Below are 23,654 nucleotides of genomic sequence, written 5' to 3' on the forward strand. Positions count from 1 at the left end.
AATAAAAAGCGGTCTCGGAATTTCTCAAATTCTCCGTTATTATTTTCCGAGAAACAATAATCCTATACATTTTCAAGAGATGACAGCGCGTACTATATAATTTCCCAAATACTATAATTTTGGAGGCTCTATACTATAATTCCATTTGGAAAAGATGGCAACACTGATGGCTGCTATCATAGATAATATTATTTGGAAAGCCACGTTGTTTCGTGACAGATTCTCGGCTTAATTACATAAAATGCATATAAAAAGCGAATTAAATGATTTCGCAGCTGAAACAGTACCGCAGCATAGGTATAATGTGGTGCCAATGTTGAATCCAAACAGTCCAGTCATCAATATTGTGACGTACATTAAGCAAGAGAACGATGATAATGCCAGCATCACTTTTGAGGTAAGTTATTCTGAACTTATTATTTTATTTAGAACGATTAAATCTTAAATAGCCTTCACCTAAACGTTCGATATTGTAACCTAACTACGCGCGTGCGATTAAAGACGTCAACACCTGCTTATGATAATGTATTACCTACTTATTAGTAATAATATCCCGAGCCCTCTCTTCTGTATTTATTAGTAATGCCGAGCTAAAAGACTACCTACCTATATTGTGACTTTGCAACTAACCCAAGCGTGTGACCATAGAGCATAATATGGGCTTGCTACTGATGGAAACTAAAAGCGCCTGTACACATGCATGGATTTACTTTAACCAATAGTATGCACTTTAAACCATCGCTATTATAACTTTTTACGCGTAAAAATGCCGACTGTCTCGCCAATCTCATTCTTCAAGAGTAAGCGAGGCGCGATTTTGTCATTTTATGGTACATTTGACAATCGTGAAAAATTGTTAACCTCAAAATGTGTATCGTAGTAGATTTTTGGGTTTCCACCGTGTGTCCTTCTTCCTTCTTTACTCGACGTTTCGGGCTCGTTGCATAGGTCATTATCAAGAGATGATAAAAGTATATAGGCCAAACTTCTAGAACAGTAAATAACCGTGTGAATGAACACGAGAGGGCATACCGACTTAAACATTACACGGTGTCAGCAATTGCCAAGCACTCGATGGATACAGGACACAAATTTGACTTTGAAACCAAGATATTGAGTCGGAATAAAGGATATTGCGCACATTGGTAAAGGAAGCCATTGAAACCCTGAAAATATTAATTAGGATGATAGATTACGGTTAAAAACGTCATGTCTTCCGACACTATCAGCAAAATCGAATAATCGACCGGGACCCTGGTCGTAACGATTGACAGATTACTCTTTGAGTTATTGCTCTTAGCTAATCGGATTCCTTTTGACATTCTTTTAGCAATGTTTACATTCACATACCTACCTACACTACATTTTCATCACAAAACATATCATCTCTTGATAATGGCCTCTGCAACGAGCCCGAACGTCGAGTAAAGAAGGAAGAAGGACACATGGTGGAAACCCAAAAATCTACTACGATAAAAAAACAACAACCGTGAAAGCCTCAAACATTACTCAAACTGTGTCTTTGCGCGGTGTAGTTCGTTCTTTTATCGCGAGGTTCGCCACTGTCGTTCTACTGCGCAGGCAATTGTCGGGAGAGAATTCGCTGCGTGCATGCTATGTTGCAATTTGCCCGTGCATTTTTTTTGACATTGCCGCGATAATAATTACGTACAGCAGTAAATCCATGCACGTGTAAACGGGGTATAAGAATGTTGATAGTATATTGAAATGTGCATGTTCTACCATTGTAATTAATATATTTGACATTGTTTCATAGAAACTTCAGTAAGAATAATTATTAGATTATGTCTCATGTAGCCTTATTTATTGTCAGTTAGTTAGTCATTTTCATTTGAAAGCAATTCATAGGAAGGAAGATAAATCGGTAAATACCTAGGGGCGGCAGGTTATATGAAAGTATGGTGAAGCAGGCAGGTTATATAAAAAAGTATGGTGAGGCAGGCTGGTAATCAATTTGCGGCAAAATTAAGGTTAACATTATCAATTATATGGGTACGTTAAAATGACCAAAGTAAATACTCCGTGACGCTATTTCTCGTAAGTTGTCGGGTATTGTTGGCCTGCTTCATTCAGTTGTATGGAAAGCCGATTCCTTGCCCCTCTCTTTATTTAATTCGTCTATGGTAAATACTAACTTTTAACCGATTGATGTGCGTTTATGTAGTTTGGACGTTAGAATCTCCATAAAATGACTCAATAGCTTACAACATTGTAACATTCTTCTACTTTCACCCTGTCACTCCACAACGCATAGGGAAAGCACAAGTTCGCGCCTCTTCCCTCGGTACATCGCCAACTCTCGCGCCTCTCGCCATGCCAGACCTGCAGCGCGTAGATCACTTTTGTAGTATCGCAGCCGTGTGAGAGAGATCCGGCCACGGCGACGGGACCCTTGATGCTGTACCACAAGGGTGCGAAGTTTCATACTCTCCGGCGGCATCCGGAAAACATGTCTCAGCTATGTAAAGCCATATTATTCGTATCGAATGCAATGTTCATCATAATGTAATTTATTTACATATGTATTTCTGTTTTTAGAGCCTCGAAATGAACTTGGCCCGTGTTAAATATGAGATTAATTCAGAACAAGTTGCTATCACGAACGAATTCGTTGAAGAAACGGTGCGGCGAATCAATTATGAATATCCGCAAGCTGGTTGCTCATATTCGGAGTGCAAGCCGGTAAACCAGGTAATAATATATAATGTTTTATTTGTTTTAAATACTGAAAATGATGACTTAAACTTAAGAAAACATCTGGGAATGCATACCATAACGCAGGGGTTACCATATCGGAGTGGTCCTACGCATTCCTCAAAAATAGATTGTAAATTTACGTAGCGTTTAGAGGTATGGGATTCGGGTGTCGATGGTGAAATTTTGGTAGTTCTTGCTCGAGTGGATTGAGATTTCCGACTTTATTACTGGAAAAATAATATATAATTGGTATATAAGTATTTCCGACAGTTAAACAATGCAAGATGAGATGCGGCAGAGAATGCTCAGTCCGGGGCGCGATGAGAGACTCAATTAATAAATATTATAATAATTTAAGTCAGCTATTTTACTAAGTATCCAATAATTGTATACTGGCTGACTGTAGGTAGGTGAAAATGAATTGAGTTCAGCTCCTATATCGCAGTCCTTTATGCTGATAAGGCTTGGATTATTGGTTGCCATAGAGGTTCTGATTGTCTGATAATAATGAATCGATCTGCTTCGTACTTATTTTTAATATTATCCGTTGTGATGATTTTCATTCCTGTTTATCAGCAGTAGTCTTGCTTTCTAGGATTTTTTCAATAATGACTTCTAGGTATATTGGCTTCGAAATATGCTTCTGCCTTATCCCTCTTCATTCTTCATTTAGCACCGCCGGTGCAAGTCTGGTTATAAAGTGGAAAACGGTGATAAGGTATCATCATTTATAGCACTACAACCGTTAGCGGGCCTTGGGTTTCTTCAAAAAGGATTCCTCTATCCTAGACGACCTAGCGCCGATATTCTAGTTGCTTTGACAGAGCATTCTTCAATCTCCAGTAATGCTTCCAGCCATCTTAGTTTTCTTCGTCCAAGTCCTCTATTTCCCTCGTACATATGCCTATTTGCCGATATCACTTCCGACATTCTAAGCACATGGCTGACTCAGCGCAATTTGCACTTGCATAATATGCCACATAATTTTTCCACCCCCATATAGTGTGTACAGCTTTTAATTAAACCCTAATCTCCAAATGCCATATTTTGAACGGGTGCCGGACGAAATCCCGAAGGCCGAAATTCCGAAAACCGAAATCCCGAATGCCGAAATCCCGAATGGCCGAAATCCCGAATGCCGACATCCCGAAAGCCGAAATCCCGAATGGCCGAAATCCCGAAAGGCCGGAATCCCGAAGGCCGAAATCCCGAAAAATAAAAAAATATAAACAGTATTATTTTCAACCAGCGGCACCCCAAAAGGCGGCGCTTTTTCTCGATTGTATAATTTAACTAGATAATTAATATAATAGTATTAAAAACTATTATTAATTATGGAATGAAGCAAAAACATAATTTTCAACCAGCGGCACCCCAAAAGGCGGCGCTTTATCTCGATTGTAGAATTTAACTAGATAATTAAAATAGTAGTATTAAAAACGATTATTAATTATGGAATGAAGCAAAAACATAATTTTCAACCAGCGGCACCCCAAAAGGCGGCGCTTTTTCTCGATTGTATAATTTTACTAGATAATTAATATATTAGTATTAAAAACTATTATTAATAATGGAATGAAGTAAAAACATAGTTTTCAACCAGCGGCACCCCAAAAGGCGGCACTTTTTCTCGATTGTATAATTTAACTAGATAATTAATATAGTAGTATTAAAAACTATTATTAATTATGGAATGAAGCAAAAACATAATTTTCAACCAGCGGCACCCCAAAAGGCGGCGCTTTTTCTCGATTGTATTATTTTACTAGATAATTAATATATTAGTATTAAAAACTATTATTAATAATGGAATGAAGTAAAAACATAGTTTTCAACCAGCGGCACCCCAAAAGGCGGCACTTTTTCTCGATTGTACAATTTAACTAGATAATTAATATAGTAGTATTTAAAACTATTATTAATTATGGAATGAAGCAAAAACATAATTTTCAACCAGCGGCACCTCAAAAGGCGGCGCTTTTTCTCGATTGTATTATTTTACTAGATAATTAATATATTAGTATTAAAAACTATTATTAATAATGGAATGAAGTAAAAACATAGTTTTCAACCAGCGGCACCCCAAAAGGCGGCACTTTTTCTCGATTGTACAATTTAACTAGATAATTAATATAGTAGTATTTAAAACTATTATTAATTATGGAATGAAGCAAAAACATAATTTTCAACCAGCGGCACCCCAAAAGGCGGCGCTTCATCTCGATTATATAATTTAATTATATAATTAATATAGTAGTATTGAAAACTATTATTAATTATGGAATGAAGCAAAAACATAATTTTCAACCAGCGGCACCCCAAAAGGCGGCGCTTTATCTCGATTGTAGAATTTAACTAGATAATTAATATAGTCATATTAAAAACTATTATTAATTATGTAACGAAGCAAAACATAATTTTTAACCAGTGGCACCCCAATAGGCGGCGCTTTTTCTCGATTGTATAATTTAACTAGATAATTAATATAGTATTATTAAAAACTATTATTAATCATGGAATGAAGCAAAAACATAATTTTCAACCAGTAGCACCCCAAAAGGCGGCGCTTTTTCTCGATTGTATAATTTAACTAGATAATTAATATAGTAGTATTAAAAACTATTATTTATTATGGAATGAAGCAAAAACATAATTTTCAACCAGCGGCACCCCAAAAGGCGGCGCTCTTTCTCGATTGTATAATTTAACTAGATAATTAATATAGTAGTATTAAAAACTATTATTATTTATGGAATGAATCAAAAACATAATTTTCAACCAGCGGCACCCCAAAAGGTGGCTTTAATTTTTTTTCGAATTATAATTTAAAATGTTGAAGACCAACCAAACTTACTTGAAAAATATTAATTTCACGTTCCGTACGGCATCATTGGGTCATATTTTTAGAGTATGCAAACGGCAATGCTGTAATCATATATTACACAAGAGCGCCATCGTTACATGTTGAAAAACTTTTTGGTAACCAAAATAGATTGAAAGGACCATCCATACAATATGTAGTTTTAAGAGGAATATTTTTTAACATATTATATTATATCAATAAGTAAGAAAATAAAAATTGTGTTATTCTTCAAAGTTGTTTAAAATCACCCATTTGTTATATATTATTCACCCTGTATTATACATAAGCTCAATAAGTTGTTTGTGTATTTATGTATCTACACTTAGTTGTAATGTAAATATTGTTTAGAGATAATTTTTAATCTTTTTTCTGACTTATATAAAGCGCATAATAATATTTACATTTCAGTGTCAAGCTATCCATCTAGTGAAAATGAACGATATTTGTGAAATTACTCCCTCTCAAAAAAGGAATGTTAAAATCAACGTGGGTGGATATTTAATGGTGAAAGACAAACAATGTGTAGACATGTATTACTGGAGTTGTGAAAAAAGAAAATCAAATTATATTAAAGGCAGAGCAATTACAAAATATTTGAATGAGCAACATCATCTTCAAAACGTCACGCCTCATAATCACGCTCCGGAGTCGAGTCCCGCCGCTGTTGCTCAAATTATTGAACAAATCAAAGTACACGCAAAGGATACGAATAATCTGCCTTGTCAGATTATTCAAACAAACAATGTTACCGCCTCTCAGCAGATTCAGCCATACATGCCATCAAAAAACGCTCTTCGCAAAGTGATAAAACGAATACGACAAGCAGACCGACCAACAGAGCCTCAGTCACTGGATCAAATCGTTATTCCAGTTTATCTGCGTAAAAGATTAAATAACGAATTATTTTTATTGAAAGAATCTACAATAGGAGATAATAAAATTTTCCTGTTTACCACAAAATTAAATGTGGAGCGGCTATCACGGGCCCAGTATTGGATAATGGACGGTATATTTAAAACTGTCCCAACCATATTTTATCACTTATATACAATTCACGCACCAGTCGGTTTTGAAAATTATCGATGTTTACCGTTGGTGTACGTGCTAATGACCAGCAAAAGCGAAGAATGTTATAAACAGATGTTTCAAGATTAAATTGACTTTGCCGAAGGACATGAAATAGTATTGAAGCCACCGACTATTTTAACAGATCTAGAATTGGCTGCAATCAACGCATCGAAAAGTGAATTTCAAACTTGAAACCTCGATACGGCACAGACGAAGAATTTAGCCTGATACTGCGCCATTTGTTTGCAATGGCATTTTTACCAACAAAAATTATTCCTGAAGCATTTGAAGCCATTAAGCCTCATTTGCCACCAGAAGCTGCTGATATTGCCCAGTGGTTTGAAGAAAACTACGTTCACGGGCGAATAAGACGTCATTTACGCAATGGTAATGCTGTTTGCGCCCCACCATTATTTCCACCAATTCTTTGGTCAGTTTACGACTCAATGCAAGTTGGAATACCACGTATGCAAAATTACATCGAAGCTTGGCATAGAAGGTGGGAAAACTTGGTCGGACGTGCACACGTTGGTGTATATAGAATTATCGAGGAGTTTCAAAAAGAACAGTATCAAATGGAAAGCCAAGTAGAATCCATTCTTCGGGGTGAACCCCGCCCCCCCAAATCGTAAGAAGACAACAATCGATCGGGATTGTAAAATAATGATGGTTGTAAATGATCGGGAAAATCGATCATTAATGGACTACCTCCGTAAAATTGCGCATAGTATTTCCTTTTAAAATAAGTGTTAACATTAGTTTTTATTATTATTATTAGTATGTTTAATAAATATTTTAAATAATAGATGTGTACTGTGTACCTCTCATGAATAGCTCTTGTATTTGCCAAATAAATAAAAAAATGTGTTTATTTGATATTAATATTGTCATATCATCTTTTTTATTTCGCATAACATATAATTATTATTATTATTTTATTTATTTTGTTAAATTACACACTCAAGAAAAAGTGCCGCCTTTTGGGGTGCCGCTGGTTACTACTATATCAATTATCTAGTTAAATTATACAATCGAGATAAATCGCCGCCTTTTGGGGTGCCGCTGGTTGAAAATTATGTTTTCGCTTCATTCCATAATTAATAATAGTTTTTAATATGACTATATTAATTATCTAGTTAAATTATACAATCGTGAAAAAGGGCCACCTTTTGGGGTGCCGCTGGTTGAAAATTATGTTTTTGCTTCATTCCATAATCAATAATAGTTTTTAATACTACTATATTAATTAACTAGTTAAATTATACAATCGAGAAAATGCGCCGCCTTTTGGGGTGCCGCTGGTTAAAAATTATGTTTTTGCTTCATTCCATAATTAATAATAGTTTTTAATACTACTATATTAATTATCTAGTTAAATTATACTATTCTAGAAAAAGCGCCGCCTTTTGGGGAGCCGCTGGTTGAAAATTGTGTTTTTGCTTCATTTCATAATTAATAATAGTTTTTAATGCTACAATATTAATTATCTTTTTAAATTATACAATTCTAGAAAAAGCGCCGCCTTTTGGGGTACCGCTGGTTGTAAATTAATACTGTTTATATTTTTTTATTTTTCGGGATTTCGGCCTTCGGGATTACGGCCATTCGGGATTTCGGCCATTCGGGATCTTGGCTTTCGGGATTTCGGCCATTCGGGATTTTGGCATTCGGGATTTCGGCCTTCGGGATTTCGACCCAAACCCATTTTGAACAGCTCTAAAGATTCTTCTAAAAACTCTCCTTAATGATATCCATATTTATCGCATCCTGTTTGCTGGGTGCCTAGTTTTCCCCTCGTTAAAACGGGGCGCAGCGAGTTTTATATAAATATGGTGATTTTTGTTTTCCTTGAGAATGCCTTGTTTTTCAAATACCAAAATAATACCTGTTGGCGAAGTAACTCTGGATACTTATTTCGTCATATATATTTTTTACTGCTGGCCACGATATTCAAATTGTGTGCATAAATTCAACTGTGATGTTACTATAACTATTTTAACAACATTTTTCGCGTCATCGTTACGCTTACCCTAGCAGGGCTCTTAAAGCTTGTTATTCAATCACCGATGTTAAGCAACATCGAGCGCGACTACAACTTGGATGGGTGACCGCTTAGGAACATTTTATTATAATTTTTCAAGGTCTAATATTCAAATTCGCATGGGTTTGAGTCCATCCATCTTCCGACAAATATTTTTTATATTTTATTTAAATTTATTTTTTAAACGTTAATATTAATATCTAATATACGTTAATAAGTGAATACATATTGTAATATGCAAAATGACATTTTATAAAATATAATAACATCCGATATGCAATTCGGTCATTCAGTGGTAGCATGCTCGCCTGCCACGCGGGTGGCCCGGGTTCGATTCCCGGCGGATGCAACTTTCTGTATTTTATTTTATTTTTATATGTTATTTTATTAATATGTATTTCTTAATTTATTTATTTATATTTAACCTTAATATTAATACTAAATATACGTTAATAAGTGAATACGTATTGTAATATGTAAAATAAGATTCTATAAAATATAAAAACAGCCGATATGCAATTCGGTCGTTCAGTGGTAGCATGCTCGCCTGCCACGCAGGCGGCCCGGGTTCGATTCCCAGCCGATGCAACTTTTTGTATTTTATTTTATTAATATGTATTTCTTAAATTATTCATTTATATTTTTAACTATTAATATTTAATATACGTTAATAAGTGAATACATATTGCAATATGCAAAATAACATTTTATAAAACAACAGCCGATATGCAATTCGGTCGTTCAGCAGTAGAATGCTCGCCTCCCACGCGGGCGGCCCGGGTTCGATTCCCGTCCGATGCAATTTCGACATATACTTGTTCCAATGTACTTCCGTGTAGCGGAGGTACTCAGCATCAAGCTACTGATATTTTTTTGATTATTAATGTTTATGATTAGTAACTCTAGCTAAACAAATAAATCCACAGTTGCAAAAGCATCATATAATTTACGAACGTCTATTTATTTTTGAATTTCAATCGATTGCGTGGTGCCCAATTGTCCCTGCGCCAAATCATCCTAGACCATTAGTAAATGTGTCTAACATTAAGCCTCTCAAATGATGAAATTCTATACACATAGAAAATTCCTATAGACTTCACCCTGTAATGCATCTCAACATTATTATATGTTTTTACAATGCTAATTTAGAATTTGAATCAAATTGAATGCAGTACTCCATGGTTTTCAGTTGACCCCTTCAATCTCTGCCTTGAAGTATACGGATAGTCTCGGATTGTCAAGAAAAATATCACAACTACAAGAGCCATACGATGAAATACAGATTGACGAGCAAGACATTAAAAAAGAATTGGGGCTACATGAAACGATTACTAGTGTAGACGCCGTCAGCCGTACTACTAATTGTAACCAATTACCATCCACCGTCAAATATCCAGATTTATTATTAGAAGCTGTCATAAAAATAGAGAGAAGATCTATTCATAGCAAGAATTTTGTATGCTGTATTTGTTTTGATTTTTTTGCATCGTTATATTTTCTAAAGCTTCACAAGGCAAAAGAACACGAAATAACTCATTCCGGTAAAAGGCTATTTAAATGTGATCAATGTAACTACACATCTGTGAGGTCTCATGACATAAAAATACACAATATGATTCATTCTGGTGAGAAGCCATTTAAATGTGATCAATGTAAATACTCCTCTATAACATTTAGTGTTCTAAAAAGACACAAAATGACTCATTCTGGTGAGAGGCCATTTAAATGTGATCAGTGTAATTACTCGTGCTCTGCATCTTTTTCGATGAAAATACACAATATGATTCATTCTGGCGAGAAGCGATTTAAATGTGACCAATGTAATTACTCCTCTATAACATTTAGTGTTTTAAAAAGACACAAAATGACTCATTCTGGTGAGAAGCAATTTAAATGTGACCAATGTAATTACTCTTCTATAACATCTAGTGATCTGAAAACGCATAAAATGACTCATTCTGGTGAAAAGCCATTTAAATGTGACCAGTGTGATTATTCATGCTCACAATCTAGTAGGATGAACTCACACAAAATGATTCATTCTGGTATAAAGCCATTTGTTTGCGATCGATGTGGTTACTCGTGTGTAACATCTAGCGCGATGAAAAAACACAAAATGACGCATGTTGGTGAAAGGCTATTTAAATGTGACCAATGTGATCTTTCATGTATATCATCTGGTGCTTTGAAAAAACACAAAATGACTCATTTTGGTGAAAATTCATTTAAATGTACCGAATGTAATTACTCGTGCATACGATTTGATCAAATGAAAATACACAAAATGACCCATACCGGTGAAAAGCTATTTAAATGTGAAATTTGTTATTACTCGTGTATAACATGTTCTTTAATGAAAAGACACAAAATGACTCATTCGGGTGTAAAGAAATTTGAATGTGGCACGTGTAAATTCTCTTGCAGTAGATCTGACAGCATGAAAAGACACAAAATGATTCATTCGAGTGTAAATTAATTTGAATGTAAAACTAGTAATTACTCGTGCAATCGTTCTGACACCATGAAAATACACGAAATGTCACATACTGGTGAAAAGCTATTTAAATGTGGCCAGTGTATTTATTGTAGTGCACGCTCTATTGACATGAAGGTACACAATATGACTCATTCTGTTGTAAAGCCCTTTAAGTGCGACCTCTGTAATTACTCGTGTACAGTATTTAGGAAATTGAAGAACCACAAAAAGAGACATGCTGGATGCATAAGTTCATAAATAAATATTATCATACCTAACGTTTAGAACCATGTCATTAGTAAAGATATTTTATCCATTGTATTGAAAACCGATGTATTATTATAAATCTATTTTCTGCTATTCTAGTAAGTACGAAGCATTGGCGAAAGATGGAGGATGGCTCTTAAGATCCGCCATTTATTTCTTTTTTATTTTCAACATATGGTGGACATTACAAATTATAAGTTTAAGACGTTCACAACATGACATAAATAGTGCACACTAAACTTTGTCAGTCATACATATTTATTTTCATTGAAATAAGACTACCTTTACCGGATTAACCCTGCGACACGAAATCACAATTAATAATAGTCAAAAAATACTCGTTCATCTATAAAATATTATCTAAAATTATGCAATTAAAATCATGCATAACTTTCGATATTTTATAGATAGAATAATATTTTTGAAGTAATACTTTTTTTGAAATTATATGCGAATCAATATGCTGTCCTGTCATGGCGGCCGCATGCGCCCATAGATTAAAGACGTACATATATAATATGCTGCTCCCCGCCAATAATCGTTTATTTTCACAAGAAAAAATACACACCCACAAGTGGATTCGAACCTCCGAACTTCAACTTGGCAGCCGAACGCGCTGTCTTCGTGCTATCGCCGCCGCGGCGATATTGAAAATTGTTTGATATAAATATTACCTGCGAACGGTTGCCAACTGACGTGGTTACACAATAAATTTAATTTCAAAACATCGCAGTAATTGAATAAAAATTGAATTGAACATCTGTTGGCGTAGGTTTTTATTATATTCCGTGCATATCTGTTATTTTCTCGACATGGACCTAAACATTATAATATTTTTATGATTAAGAAAAATTTAGATGATAAGCATTATTCAGATGTTCATATTAATATTTCAAACATTTACATCATAGGAGTTCATTTGAATTCGGTATATTATAGCTTAATAATCAATACCTATTATTCATAAGTACCTAACCTTACGCGAACAAGCAACCGCTTTTAGTCTTATTATCCCAAAACTCCAGCCATATTTTCTATGCAAGAGTTCGACTAATATCATTACCTAAGTATATTATCATGCAGTGGCGAAGGGTGGAGGTAGGCTGTTAAGATACGCCATAAATAGTGCACATTAAACTTTGTTAGTCGTACGTCTTTGTTTTCATTGAAATAAGACTACAATTTACAGATAGTGTTGGTTAGTTTTATAAAATTCAAATGAATCCTGCGAGAACCAAGCCATTATAGATACCTAATACGTAATAAAAAATTCTCTTATATCTATAAAATATCTAAAATCATACATAACTTTGGATATTTTATAGATAGAATAATATTTTTGAAGTTATTAATTGAGACAACATTACGGAACTGAAAATGACAGCTGTCGCGTGATCGAGGTATACATAATATATACCATTATAACAGTCATTGTCGGCCATTTGCAATCCCAGTAGTTGTTACCTTTTATATAATTTATTTAGTGATATAAGTGTTTTAAAGTGTAAAATAAACCAGCGGCGCTCCAATATCTCTAGTTTTTGCGACACCGAAGATTAACGTGGAAAATTGCCGGCACTATCAATTCTGAAAAAAATCTGAAAATGTAGCTCAACCTCAAGAAAGAGTTTCTGTACCAATTCAAAAAGCCATGACAGCAGCAGAAAGCATGCGACTTTATAGACAACGGAAGAAAATTATTAAAATGAAATTAATAAATTTTAAATTAAAAAAAAAAAATTAAAGGCCTTTTTTATGTTAAAAAACACCATAAACGCATGTTTTTTTACGTAAAAAATTTTTCGCGTTAAAAAGGCATAAAAAGACATCAAAAACGCTTGTTACATAAGGTGTAAGGTAGTGTTAAATGTACTACTATAACATATTACGTAATTAACTTTTCGAGTTACATCTTTTTTATTAACCATATAATGTTTGTGGACGTATTAAATAGGTTACATTTATAATTGTATATATTATCATGTATCTTTAATATTTACATATGCTGTCTTTTCTACTTTCTTGTTATATTATTAGTTGTTATTTGTAATTAAGATATTTTAATATATTTGTATTTACTATGTATTATGGCGCATTGGCCAATCACTGTAATGTCGTGAATGTCGTGATACTCTTTTTCTAAATAAATAAATAAATCTTGTTACAAAGCATTGGAAGTAATTTTGACAATTATTTTATTAAAATACGTGACTCATGCCAGCGGTCCATTGGCGAACCGAAAGTCCGAGGACAATAAATCGTCCGATTTGTCTATGTTCTGCTACTGATCAACGAACGAATAAAAAAGTTGAAAAGAGCTGTCAAAAATGTCAAAAGTTGCGATTATCGTAATATCTTCTATAATCCTATAATTATTTTGTGTTTTTTATATGTAGACTTGCATACAATAATATTATAGCAGTGAAAACACACAAGTTTTACGTCTTCTTTTATGAATTTCATAAATATAAATAATTGTTAAATCACTCATTTAATGTGTAAATTAACAAATTAATCAATGAAAATGTTTAAAATAATCACAGATTTTTTTCCGGTCCGTATGATCGCGTATTAATGTTAAATTGAATTTGCATAGTGATCGACGGACGAAGTCTGGCAACTCGGAGAGTAAAAATTCAAAGGTCCATTTACCTGGAACACCCAATGTTAAAACTCCAACTTTTTTTGCGTGCATTTGTTTGTGCAACGTTTGTGCACGATTTTTTTTCGTTTGTGCACCTATAATAACCGAAAAATTCCTATTTCAAATTGGGTGTTCCAGCTAAACGTTGGGTCACCCAATGTTGAAATTTCAACTTTTTTCGAGTGCATTCGTTTGTGCATCGTTAGTGCACGTTTGTGTACGCGTTTTTTTCGTTTGTGCACGCACATTAAGGGGGTTATTCGCATTTCAATTTGGGTGACCCAGCTAAATGCTGGATACTTGTGTCACTAAACATGTGTTTTTCCTTAAATATAAATTGTAAACACTTGTGCGTTGGTAGTGAACGTTAGTGCACGATTTTGTTTTGCTTTTTCACCTATATTCAGCGCGCTATTTAATTTTAAAGTTTGTATGCAAAACCTGACTGGGTGGGTTTAAAAAAATATTTTGTAGTTAAATCTCTTGTTGCATAGCTAGTGCGCAATTCTTTATACTTTTTTATTTTTTTCTCATATAGTGCGCGAGTTATTCTATATGAAATATTTAATTAACGTTAAGTAGAACCACCCAACAAACTTTATTAACTTTTTATTAAGTCATCAATTTGTCTAATATTGGCTTACGTTTGTGCACGTGCTTTTTTTGTTTTATCGATTATATCGTGAGAGATATTATTTTTTAAAATTTAGTGACTTGATACTTGAACCATTAAATTTGCCTTAAAATTTTTTTGTTTAGGGCATCCGATTAAATTAATTTATGTTAACTTTAAGCAGGATTTTTAAAATTTTTATCTCTTATATTAAGCTAGTAATTAGATTTTGAGCGGCCGTCAAGTTTTAAAACCAAACATTTTTTCTCCACATTTTTTAAATGCACACCTTTGAGTAATTTAATTACATGATTTTTTATGAAATTTTTATTGTCTTTCCATTTAAATTACGCGAAAAATTCGCATTTTTCCATTTTCACTAAGTACCCCGTCAAAATGTGCTGAACAAAAACGACCGCATCCGTTTGGAACATCCAGTCAAAAGAGTCTCCTCAAAATAGCCAAACGGTGTAAGGCTCACTAAATATTCGGTTTATAATAGACTACCTCAAAATTGACAATTTGATTACACAAAAATGTCAAAATTACAAAATCATTCAACTTTCTCAACATTAATCTATTTATTTATGATTTTGAATGGATCAATGTCAGTTTCATAAGAAAAAATGCAGTAAATTATATAATTATACTTACCTACTGTTTTTTAAAATTATCTGTAACAAAAAAAAATACCGTTAAGTTATTAGAATACAATTAGGAATGCATACTTTTGAAAAATGCAATAGGTATGTTTTTATGCAACGATATTTTCTTCAAAAGATAATATTGGAATGACATTTATATTTTTTTTTATATAAAGGGCTTAACTTGCAGGCTCTTAACTCTTCCTAATAATATTTGCATCTTCTTTTTCTCTGTTTCTCCAGGTGGTGCAACGTATGCGTGTAGTTCTGGTAGGTGTTATGTTAGGAGAGAAGTGTTAGTCACTTCATATTATGCTATTCAGAATCGATATCAAATAAAGTTTTGTAGGTTCTTTAAAAAGTTATTGCCTCTGACGGCTTCGACAATTGTTTCACGCAAATGGTTTTCTTTTGAATGTGTGTGTTTATTAGTTCTTAAACAACGTACCTACTTACATGTTTGTTTACATTTATATTTAAACTCATCACGATTATGAGTTTTTAAATGACATATTTGTTTAGGTACTACTTTCAAAATAAAATTCATCACACGCAAATGGTTTTTCTCCTGTTTCGTTTTATGAGCGTTAAGATAATTTTGTGCCGAGCCTCCGTATAAGTAGTCAATTTATTTAAAAGGTTATTCACCATTTTGTATCTTTAAATATGTTTGAAGATTACTGCGTCGCGAGCATCCAAATGAACATACATATGTTCTATATAATATGTACATATTCATTTCATTTCTTTTAAGACAACAAAGTCGTACGCATTTATATGAATATACATCGAATTTTAAAGGTTTTTCACCAGAATTTGTCATTTGTTAGTTTTTAAGATGACTTAGTTGCGAGCATCTATATGAACATACATTGCATTTATAAGGTTTTTCACCAACCACAAAAAATGGCCGCGCGGCTTAAGCGTTGGTATATTGCGTCAAGGGTCCCTAGTTCCAATCCTCGGTCCGGCAAGTACGCATAGCATATTATTCGCGAAAATCTATATGAACATACAATGCATTTATTAGATTTTTCATCGGAATGTGTCATTTTGTGTCTTTTAAAACTTTAATTTGCGAGCATCTATATGAACATAAATCGCATTCGTTAGTTTGTTCGCCAGTATTGTCATTCCATATGTTTTAAGACTACTAGGTTTTTTAAATGACATATTTGATTACATTTCAAAGTCATCACTCATTACACGCAACTGGTTTTTCTCCTGAATGTGTAAGTTTATGAGTTCTTACAACGTATTCGATACGATGCTGCCAAAAGTTGGTAAGTTGATAGTTTAGGTATTTTGAGTTTACCACGGATAAGATGTCTATACTTATATACGTTTGCTATATAAAAATATCAAGTTCATCCGATTTTTAAAACATAGTTTCTTTAGCAGCTATTCATTATGTTAAAAATACGTAACTCTTGATCGTTCAATTTACCAACATCAGAAGACTGTAAAGATGTTTACAGTTTTAATTTAGATAATAATCTAACTAATGAAGATAACTAACTAACATTTTTATTATTTTTCAATAGTTGAGCTAAAATATTATAGGACTTCCGAAATAAGTTTGTAAATATTATGGTAAAATGGCATAGAAATTACATGATTTTCAACAGACGGTATATGGAAGAATTATCAGAAACATATTCAAATAACATGAACTTATTCAATGAAAGAACTTATGAACTTACACATTCAGGAGAAAAACCATTTGCGTGTGATGAATGTGATTTCTAATATAATCAAATATGTAATTTAAAAATACCTAGTGAGCTTAAAACATATGAAATGGCAATACTGATAAAAACCTTATAAATGCGATGATAGTTCATATAGATGCTCGCAAATTAGTTGTCTTCTCCTCTCTCCTTGGTTGTATACTAATGGCTGAGGATCTCGACCACTGTTAAATTTTGTTATCCTTTGAGCGACTAAGACTTTCAAGCCTTCTCGATCTTCAGTTTCTCGCAAAGCAGAATAAATGGTGGCCGCAGTAATCGTGAAAGACATGATATGACAAACTCTTTCGAAGAACCTAAATTTAATCAGTGCACATATAGCTGCTCGTAACATAGTAATTTAAAAAGACAAAAGTGATAATAAATAGTGTTGAAAAACCTTATCAATGCAATTATTGTTTATAAAGATGCTCGCAACCTAGAAACATTAAAATCTATAAAATGAAACATAACGGGGGACACCCTCATTAATGCGATTTGTGGACATATAGATGCTCGCGAATTAATATTTTAGAAGACAAACAAAAGCCATATTCTAATGAAAAACTTTATAAATGCTATGAATGTTCATATAGATGCTCGCAAATTAGTTGTTTTTCCCTCTCTTCTTGGTTGTATACTCATGGCTGAGGATCTTGACCACTTTTAAATTTTGTCATCCTTTGAGCGACCAACACTTTTAAGCCGTCTCGACCTTCCGCTTCTCGCAGAGCGGAATGAATGATGCCAGCAAAGCTCGTAAAAAACGTGATATAACACATTGTGACGAAGAACCTAAATGTGATCAGTGGACATATAGATGCTCGCTAGTTTAAAAATAAATTAGATGACAAAAAAAAATGTGTTCAAAAACCTTATAAATTAAATATATGTTCATAAAGATGCTCGCAACCTAGAAACCTTAAATCTATAAAATAAAACATAACGGGGCACACCCTCATAAATGCGATTTGTGTTTATATAGATGCTCGCGAATTAATGTTGTAAAAGTCATACAATTACACATTCTGTGTTATGTTCATATAGATTTTCGCGAATAATATGCGTACTTGCCGGACCGAGGATTAGAACTAGGGACCCTTGACGCAATATACCAACGCTTAAGCCGCGCGGCCATTTTTTGTGGTTGGTGAAAAACCTTATAAATGCAATGTATGTTCATATAGATGCTCGCAACTAAGTCATCTTAAAAACTAACAAATGACAAATTCTGGTGAAAAACCTTTAAAATTCGATGTATATTCATATAAATGCGTACGACTTTGTTGTCTTAAAAGACATGAAATGAATATGTACATATTATATAGAACATACTCGTGAAAAATCTTATAAATGCAATGTATGTTCATTTGGATGCTCGCGACGCAGTAATCTTCAAACATATTTAAAGATACAAAATGGTGAATAACCTTTTAAATAAATTGACTACTTGTACGGAGGCTCGGCACAAAATTATCTTAACGCTCATAAAACGAAACAGGAGAAAAACCATTTGCGTGTGATGAATTTTATTTTGAAAGTAGTACCTAAACAAATATGTCATTTAAAAACTCATAATCGTGATGAGTTTAAATATAAATGTAAACAAACATGTAAGTAGGTACGTTGTTTAAGAACTAATAAACACACACATTCAAAAGAAAACCATTTGCGTGAAACAATTGTCGAAGCCGTCAGAGGCAATAACTTTTTAAAGAACCTACAAAACTTTATTTGATATCGATTCTGAATAGCATAATATGAAGTGACTAACACTTCTCTCCTAACATAACACCTACCAGAACTACACGCATACGTTGCACCACCTGGAGAAACAGAGAAAAAGAAGATGCAAATATTATTAGGAAGAGTTAAGAGCCTGCAAGTTAAGCCCTTTATATAAAAAAAATATAAATGTCATTCCAATATTATCTTTTGAAGAAAATATCGTTGCATAAAAACATACCTATTGCATTTTTCAAAAGTATGCATTCCTAATTGTATTCTAATAACTTAACGGTATTTTTTTTATTACAGATAATTTTAAAAACAGTAGGTAAGTATAATTATATAATTTACTGCATTTTTTCTTATGAAACTGACATTGATCCATTCAAAATCATAAATAAATAGATAAATGTTCAGAAAGTTAAATGATTTTTTAATAATTTTGACACTTTTGTGTAATCAAATTGTCAATTTAAGGTAGTCTATTATAAACCGACATATTTAGTGAGCCTTACACCGTTTTGGCTATTTTGAAGAGACTCTTTTGACTGGATGTTCCAAACGGATGCGGTCGTTTTTGTTCAGCACATTTTGACGGGGTACTTAGTGAAAATGGAAAAATGCGAATTTTTCGCGTAATTTAAATGAAAAGACAATAAAAATTTCATAAAAAATCATGTAATTAAATTACTCAAAGGTGTGCATTTAAAAATGTGGAAAAAAAATGTTTGGTTTTAAAACTTGACGGCCGCTCAAAATCTAATTACTAGCTTAATATAAGAGATAAAAATTTTAAAAATCCTGCTAAAAGTTAACATAAATTAATTTAATCGGATGCCCTAAACAAAAAAATTTTAAGGCAGATTTAATGGTTCAAGTATCAAGTCAATAAATTTTAAAAAATAATATCTCTCACGATATAATCGATAAAACAAAAAAAGCACGTGCACAAACGTAAACCAATAATAGACAAATTGATGACTTAATAAAAAGTTAAAAAAGTTTGTTGGGTGGTTCTACTTAACGTTAATTAAATATTTCATATAGAATAACTCGCGCACTATATGAAAAAAAAAATAAAAAAGTATAAAGAATTGCGCACTAGCTATGCAACAAGAGATTTAACTACAAAATATTATTTTAAACCCACCCAGTCAGGTTTTGCATACAAACTTTAAAATTAAATAGCGCGCTGAATATAGGTGAAAAAGCAAAACAAAATCGTGCACTAACGTTCACTACCAACGCACAAGTGTTTACAATTTATATTTAAGGAAAAACACATGTTTAGTGACACAAGTATCCAGCATTTAGCTGGGTCACCCAAATTGAAATGCGAATAACCCCCTTAATGTGCGTGCACAAACGAAAAAAATGCGTGCACAAACGTGCACTAACGATGCACAAACGAATGCACTCGAAAAAAGTTGAAATTTCAACATTGGGTGACCCAACGTTTAGCTGGAACACCCAATTTGGAATAGGAATTTTTCGGTTATTATAGGTGCACAAACGAAAAAAAATCGTGCACAAACGTGCACTAACGATGCACAAACAAATGCACGCAAAAAAAGTTGGAGTTTTAACATTGGGTGTTCCAGGTAAATGGACCTAAAATTCAAACATGTTTGAAATCCAACGAGCCTGGTTTGCGGATCAAAAATTCCGCAGATCTGGGGTGCTCCACGCAAAAAAGTCCGAATATCGTAAATCGTCTGACTTGCGTGCCAATGGAGCGCCGGCATTAGAGGGTTCTATAGGGAAAGGTGAGCAAATAAAGAAATAATACAGGTGAGGAATACGGTTGGTGGGTCGTGGATTTACTAACTTTACTAGAACCTACCATATAATCAATCTCCACCGGTCGGCGTGCCAATACTGGATGCTAAAGTGTAAAACCAAACAAACATAGGACTGACGAAGACGGCGCCATCATTTAGCGGACAATTTAGAGCAAATAGAAAGAAAACAATAGTAAATGAAAATCCGCTTAGGAATTTACAAGAGGTCATTATTGTATTCAATCACAAAAGTTATATTATAATTGAGGACCTTGTACGAAGAACCACTTAACCCTCAAAAGCTTGTTCTGAGATATTCAGTGTTAAACATTTCGAAACATTGTCTTTCTACTAAAGGACATGTTTACATATGTATGCTTTTGATATAATATTTTGACATTATTCAGCTACTTACGTAATATTTTTTTTTTTTTTTCATTATCTTAGTAAAGAAAACATAGCCTTGTAAATGACCCAAGGTCTTAAGTTGTCATTCCACACAGCAGGGTACAAATTATAAAAATGTGTTTTTTTAAATAAATAGTGGAACAAAATGATAAATTATGTATAGGAAATGGTAATAAATTTAACTAAAAAGTGTTTTAAAGAATAATTATATTTAATCGGACTTAAAAAAAACATAAGTTACACATTAAAAAGTATTTATTCGTTTTTGAGAACACCGAAAGTTGTATACAGAGGAATGTTGTCTATTTTTCCCGGATTTTGTAGCATTACATTTCTTTATTATTTCTTTTGTATCAATAAGTGCCAAAAGAGCAGTATCTTGGACATTTTTATTACCAATGCTCCAAAGATTATCAAAAAACTCTTTTTGAACTACACATCCAATTTTATCCGAGCACTGTTTTGGACAGAGCTTTTGGACACAAACAAAAGATTTTCCATTAACTTTTTTCCAAGTACTTGCTGTAATGTTACACCAGAATTCCTTTTTTGCTTAGCTACTTCCTTCTTCCAATTTTCTTTACACTTTTTACGTTACACTCCAAGATTTTTTGACACGACATTGTCACTATCAGATGCATCCGAGATTGTTTCATTTTGTGTACGATTGTCACTCTGAATGATCATTATGTGAATAATTAATCATAATTACATGTCTTGCTATCTTCTACTACTTCTTGATATTATATGATGTCTGTTTATGGTTAAAAAACGAAAATATATGTTAAAAGAACAATTACAACAAATGTATCTGACAGATAAAAGTGAGGTTATGATACCACTTAAATGACCGCAAAATCTTAGATGGAAGAACAACTTGTAAGGTGTCCCAACTTGAATCAATATAACGAGCTCTATTGACCAAATACAGAAATAATTTTTTGAGAGCTAAGAGCCAGGTTATAAACCTTGCTAAATACAACGAGAACCGAAAAACCACTTAAGGTGATTTAAGTGGTTCTTCTTTCAAGGTATTCAATTATGATTCAGAACGAACCAAAAGAAATGACAAAATAGATGAAGCTACTACGGAACGAACGTCAAACTAAATCTTTGCATAAACTCGTGGACAATGGATAAATAAAATAATACTAAACGGTAATAATATGAGACGTCAAATTACCCGAACGCCATGTTTTTGGCCGCGGTGGCGCTGTTCGGGTTGCCAGTCGTAGGATTTCAGGTATACTGATTGTATTAAGTATCATTACAATCTTTACACTGTCTATGCAATGTATTATCCAGTAGATATCTAGAAAATGGAGTAGACCACAGAATAGATTATTAAATAAAATTCAAAATTCAAACATACTACATTTTGAAGCATCGTTTTGAATGCGTGAGTGACCTAGGAAAATAAATATACATTATAGACGTGCAAGAGTGTTTGTTGCAACCAATATTACACCAATATTGAATGAGCGTCTTGTCAGAACAAAGGACAAGCTTAGAATAACGTAATCTTTACACGTGTTTAAGTTTATCTCATATTCCTCCACAATCGATATTGGTTGCCTATAACTCCATACCGGTTAAGTACCTACCTATTCGAATTCTTATTAATTTTGTGTTTCCTGGATCTAATTAATAATGTCAAAAAAGTCGTCATTGTCAATAAATCGATGGCAAATCAAATACGGCCGGAACGCCGTTCCAGGTCGCGAATTCGGCAACATTGTTGTTCCGTCGAACATATTATTATTTAAAACAAATTACATTACTTATTTATTTTCGTTATATTTTATACATGTGCCTTTTATTCCAAACAATAATTTAAATTAATATTGTAAAGCATTGTAGGTAATTGCCAATCAGCATTTGAATATTCCAACTCTAGGGAAAAAGTATTGAATGATTGGACAATGACAAAAATGATCGTTACTTTTTAACATCCCTAGTTATTGCCCCATCCTTATACCTCACGGCCATAGACTAATGTAATATTCTATAACATTATACTGCTCACGGTACAACCGGCACGTGGATTAAGAACATTGTTTTTGTTTTAATTGAAGACGAAAAATGGATATAAAACGTGAACCAGCAGAACTCGAAGCTAATACAAATGGCCAAAATTCGTGTGGTGACAGTCCAGACGCGAACATTTATATTATAAATCAAGAAAATGGCGTCGATGTCAATTTTGAGGTTAGTTTTTAAAATATAATAAATAGTATTAAGTACTTCTAATAGATTCTTACTTTTAGTTAACATTTACCGATTTGTGCCTGTTTTCTGAACAGTTATGTAGACATAAGCATAAATTAGTCATGACGATAGAGTTGTCATTAAAAAGATAGATAAAACTTTTCATATTCATTGTGATACCAATGCCGATATCAAAGGATAATATCGAGGTTATACTTGCAGAACGCATTAAGTGCGTTTTTGCTGTGTTTCTGTTTTAAATGCCAAAATGCATAAAATTTTACGCTCTACGTTCTGGTAAAACGCACATAGAAACCGCATTAAGCCATATTGATAATTTTTTATACTGACAGAAACCATGATATGACCTATAAGTAATGCGTTCTGTGTGTACAAAATACAGGACTTGTAACATGGCATATTATGCATTAAGTGTGACGTGATGCATTCTGTCAGTACAAATTT

At 33.3% G+C, this 23,654-nt stretch overlaps 1 long non-coding RNA gene across 1 annotated transcript; it reads left to right on the plus strand.

The window, feature by feature from the left end:
• Positions 1-261: 261 nt before the first annotated feature.
• On the plus strand, positions 262-10,212 carry LOC147074092 (uncharacterized). The gene is made up of 3 exons (XR_015070189.1): positions 262-397; positions 2,560-2,712; positions 9,880-10,212. It is a non-coding gene; the product is annotated as an uncharacterized LOC147074092 (long non-coding RNA).
• The last annotated feature ends 13,442 nt before the right edge of the window (positions 10,213-23,654 follow it).

The sequence above is a fragment of the Rhyacophila brunnea genome, unplaced genomic scaffold, assembly GCF_057557595.1.
Source record: "Rhyacophila brunnea isolate RB1 unplaced genomic scaffold, BYU_Rbru_1.0 scaffold_16, whole genome shotgun sequence".
In the NCBI taxonomy this organism is placed as follows: Eukaryota; Metazoa; Arthropoda; class Insecta; order Trichoptera; family Rhyacophilidae; genus Rhyacophila; species Rhyacophila brunnea.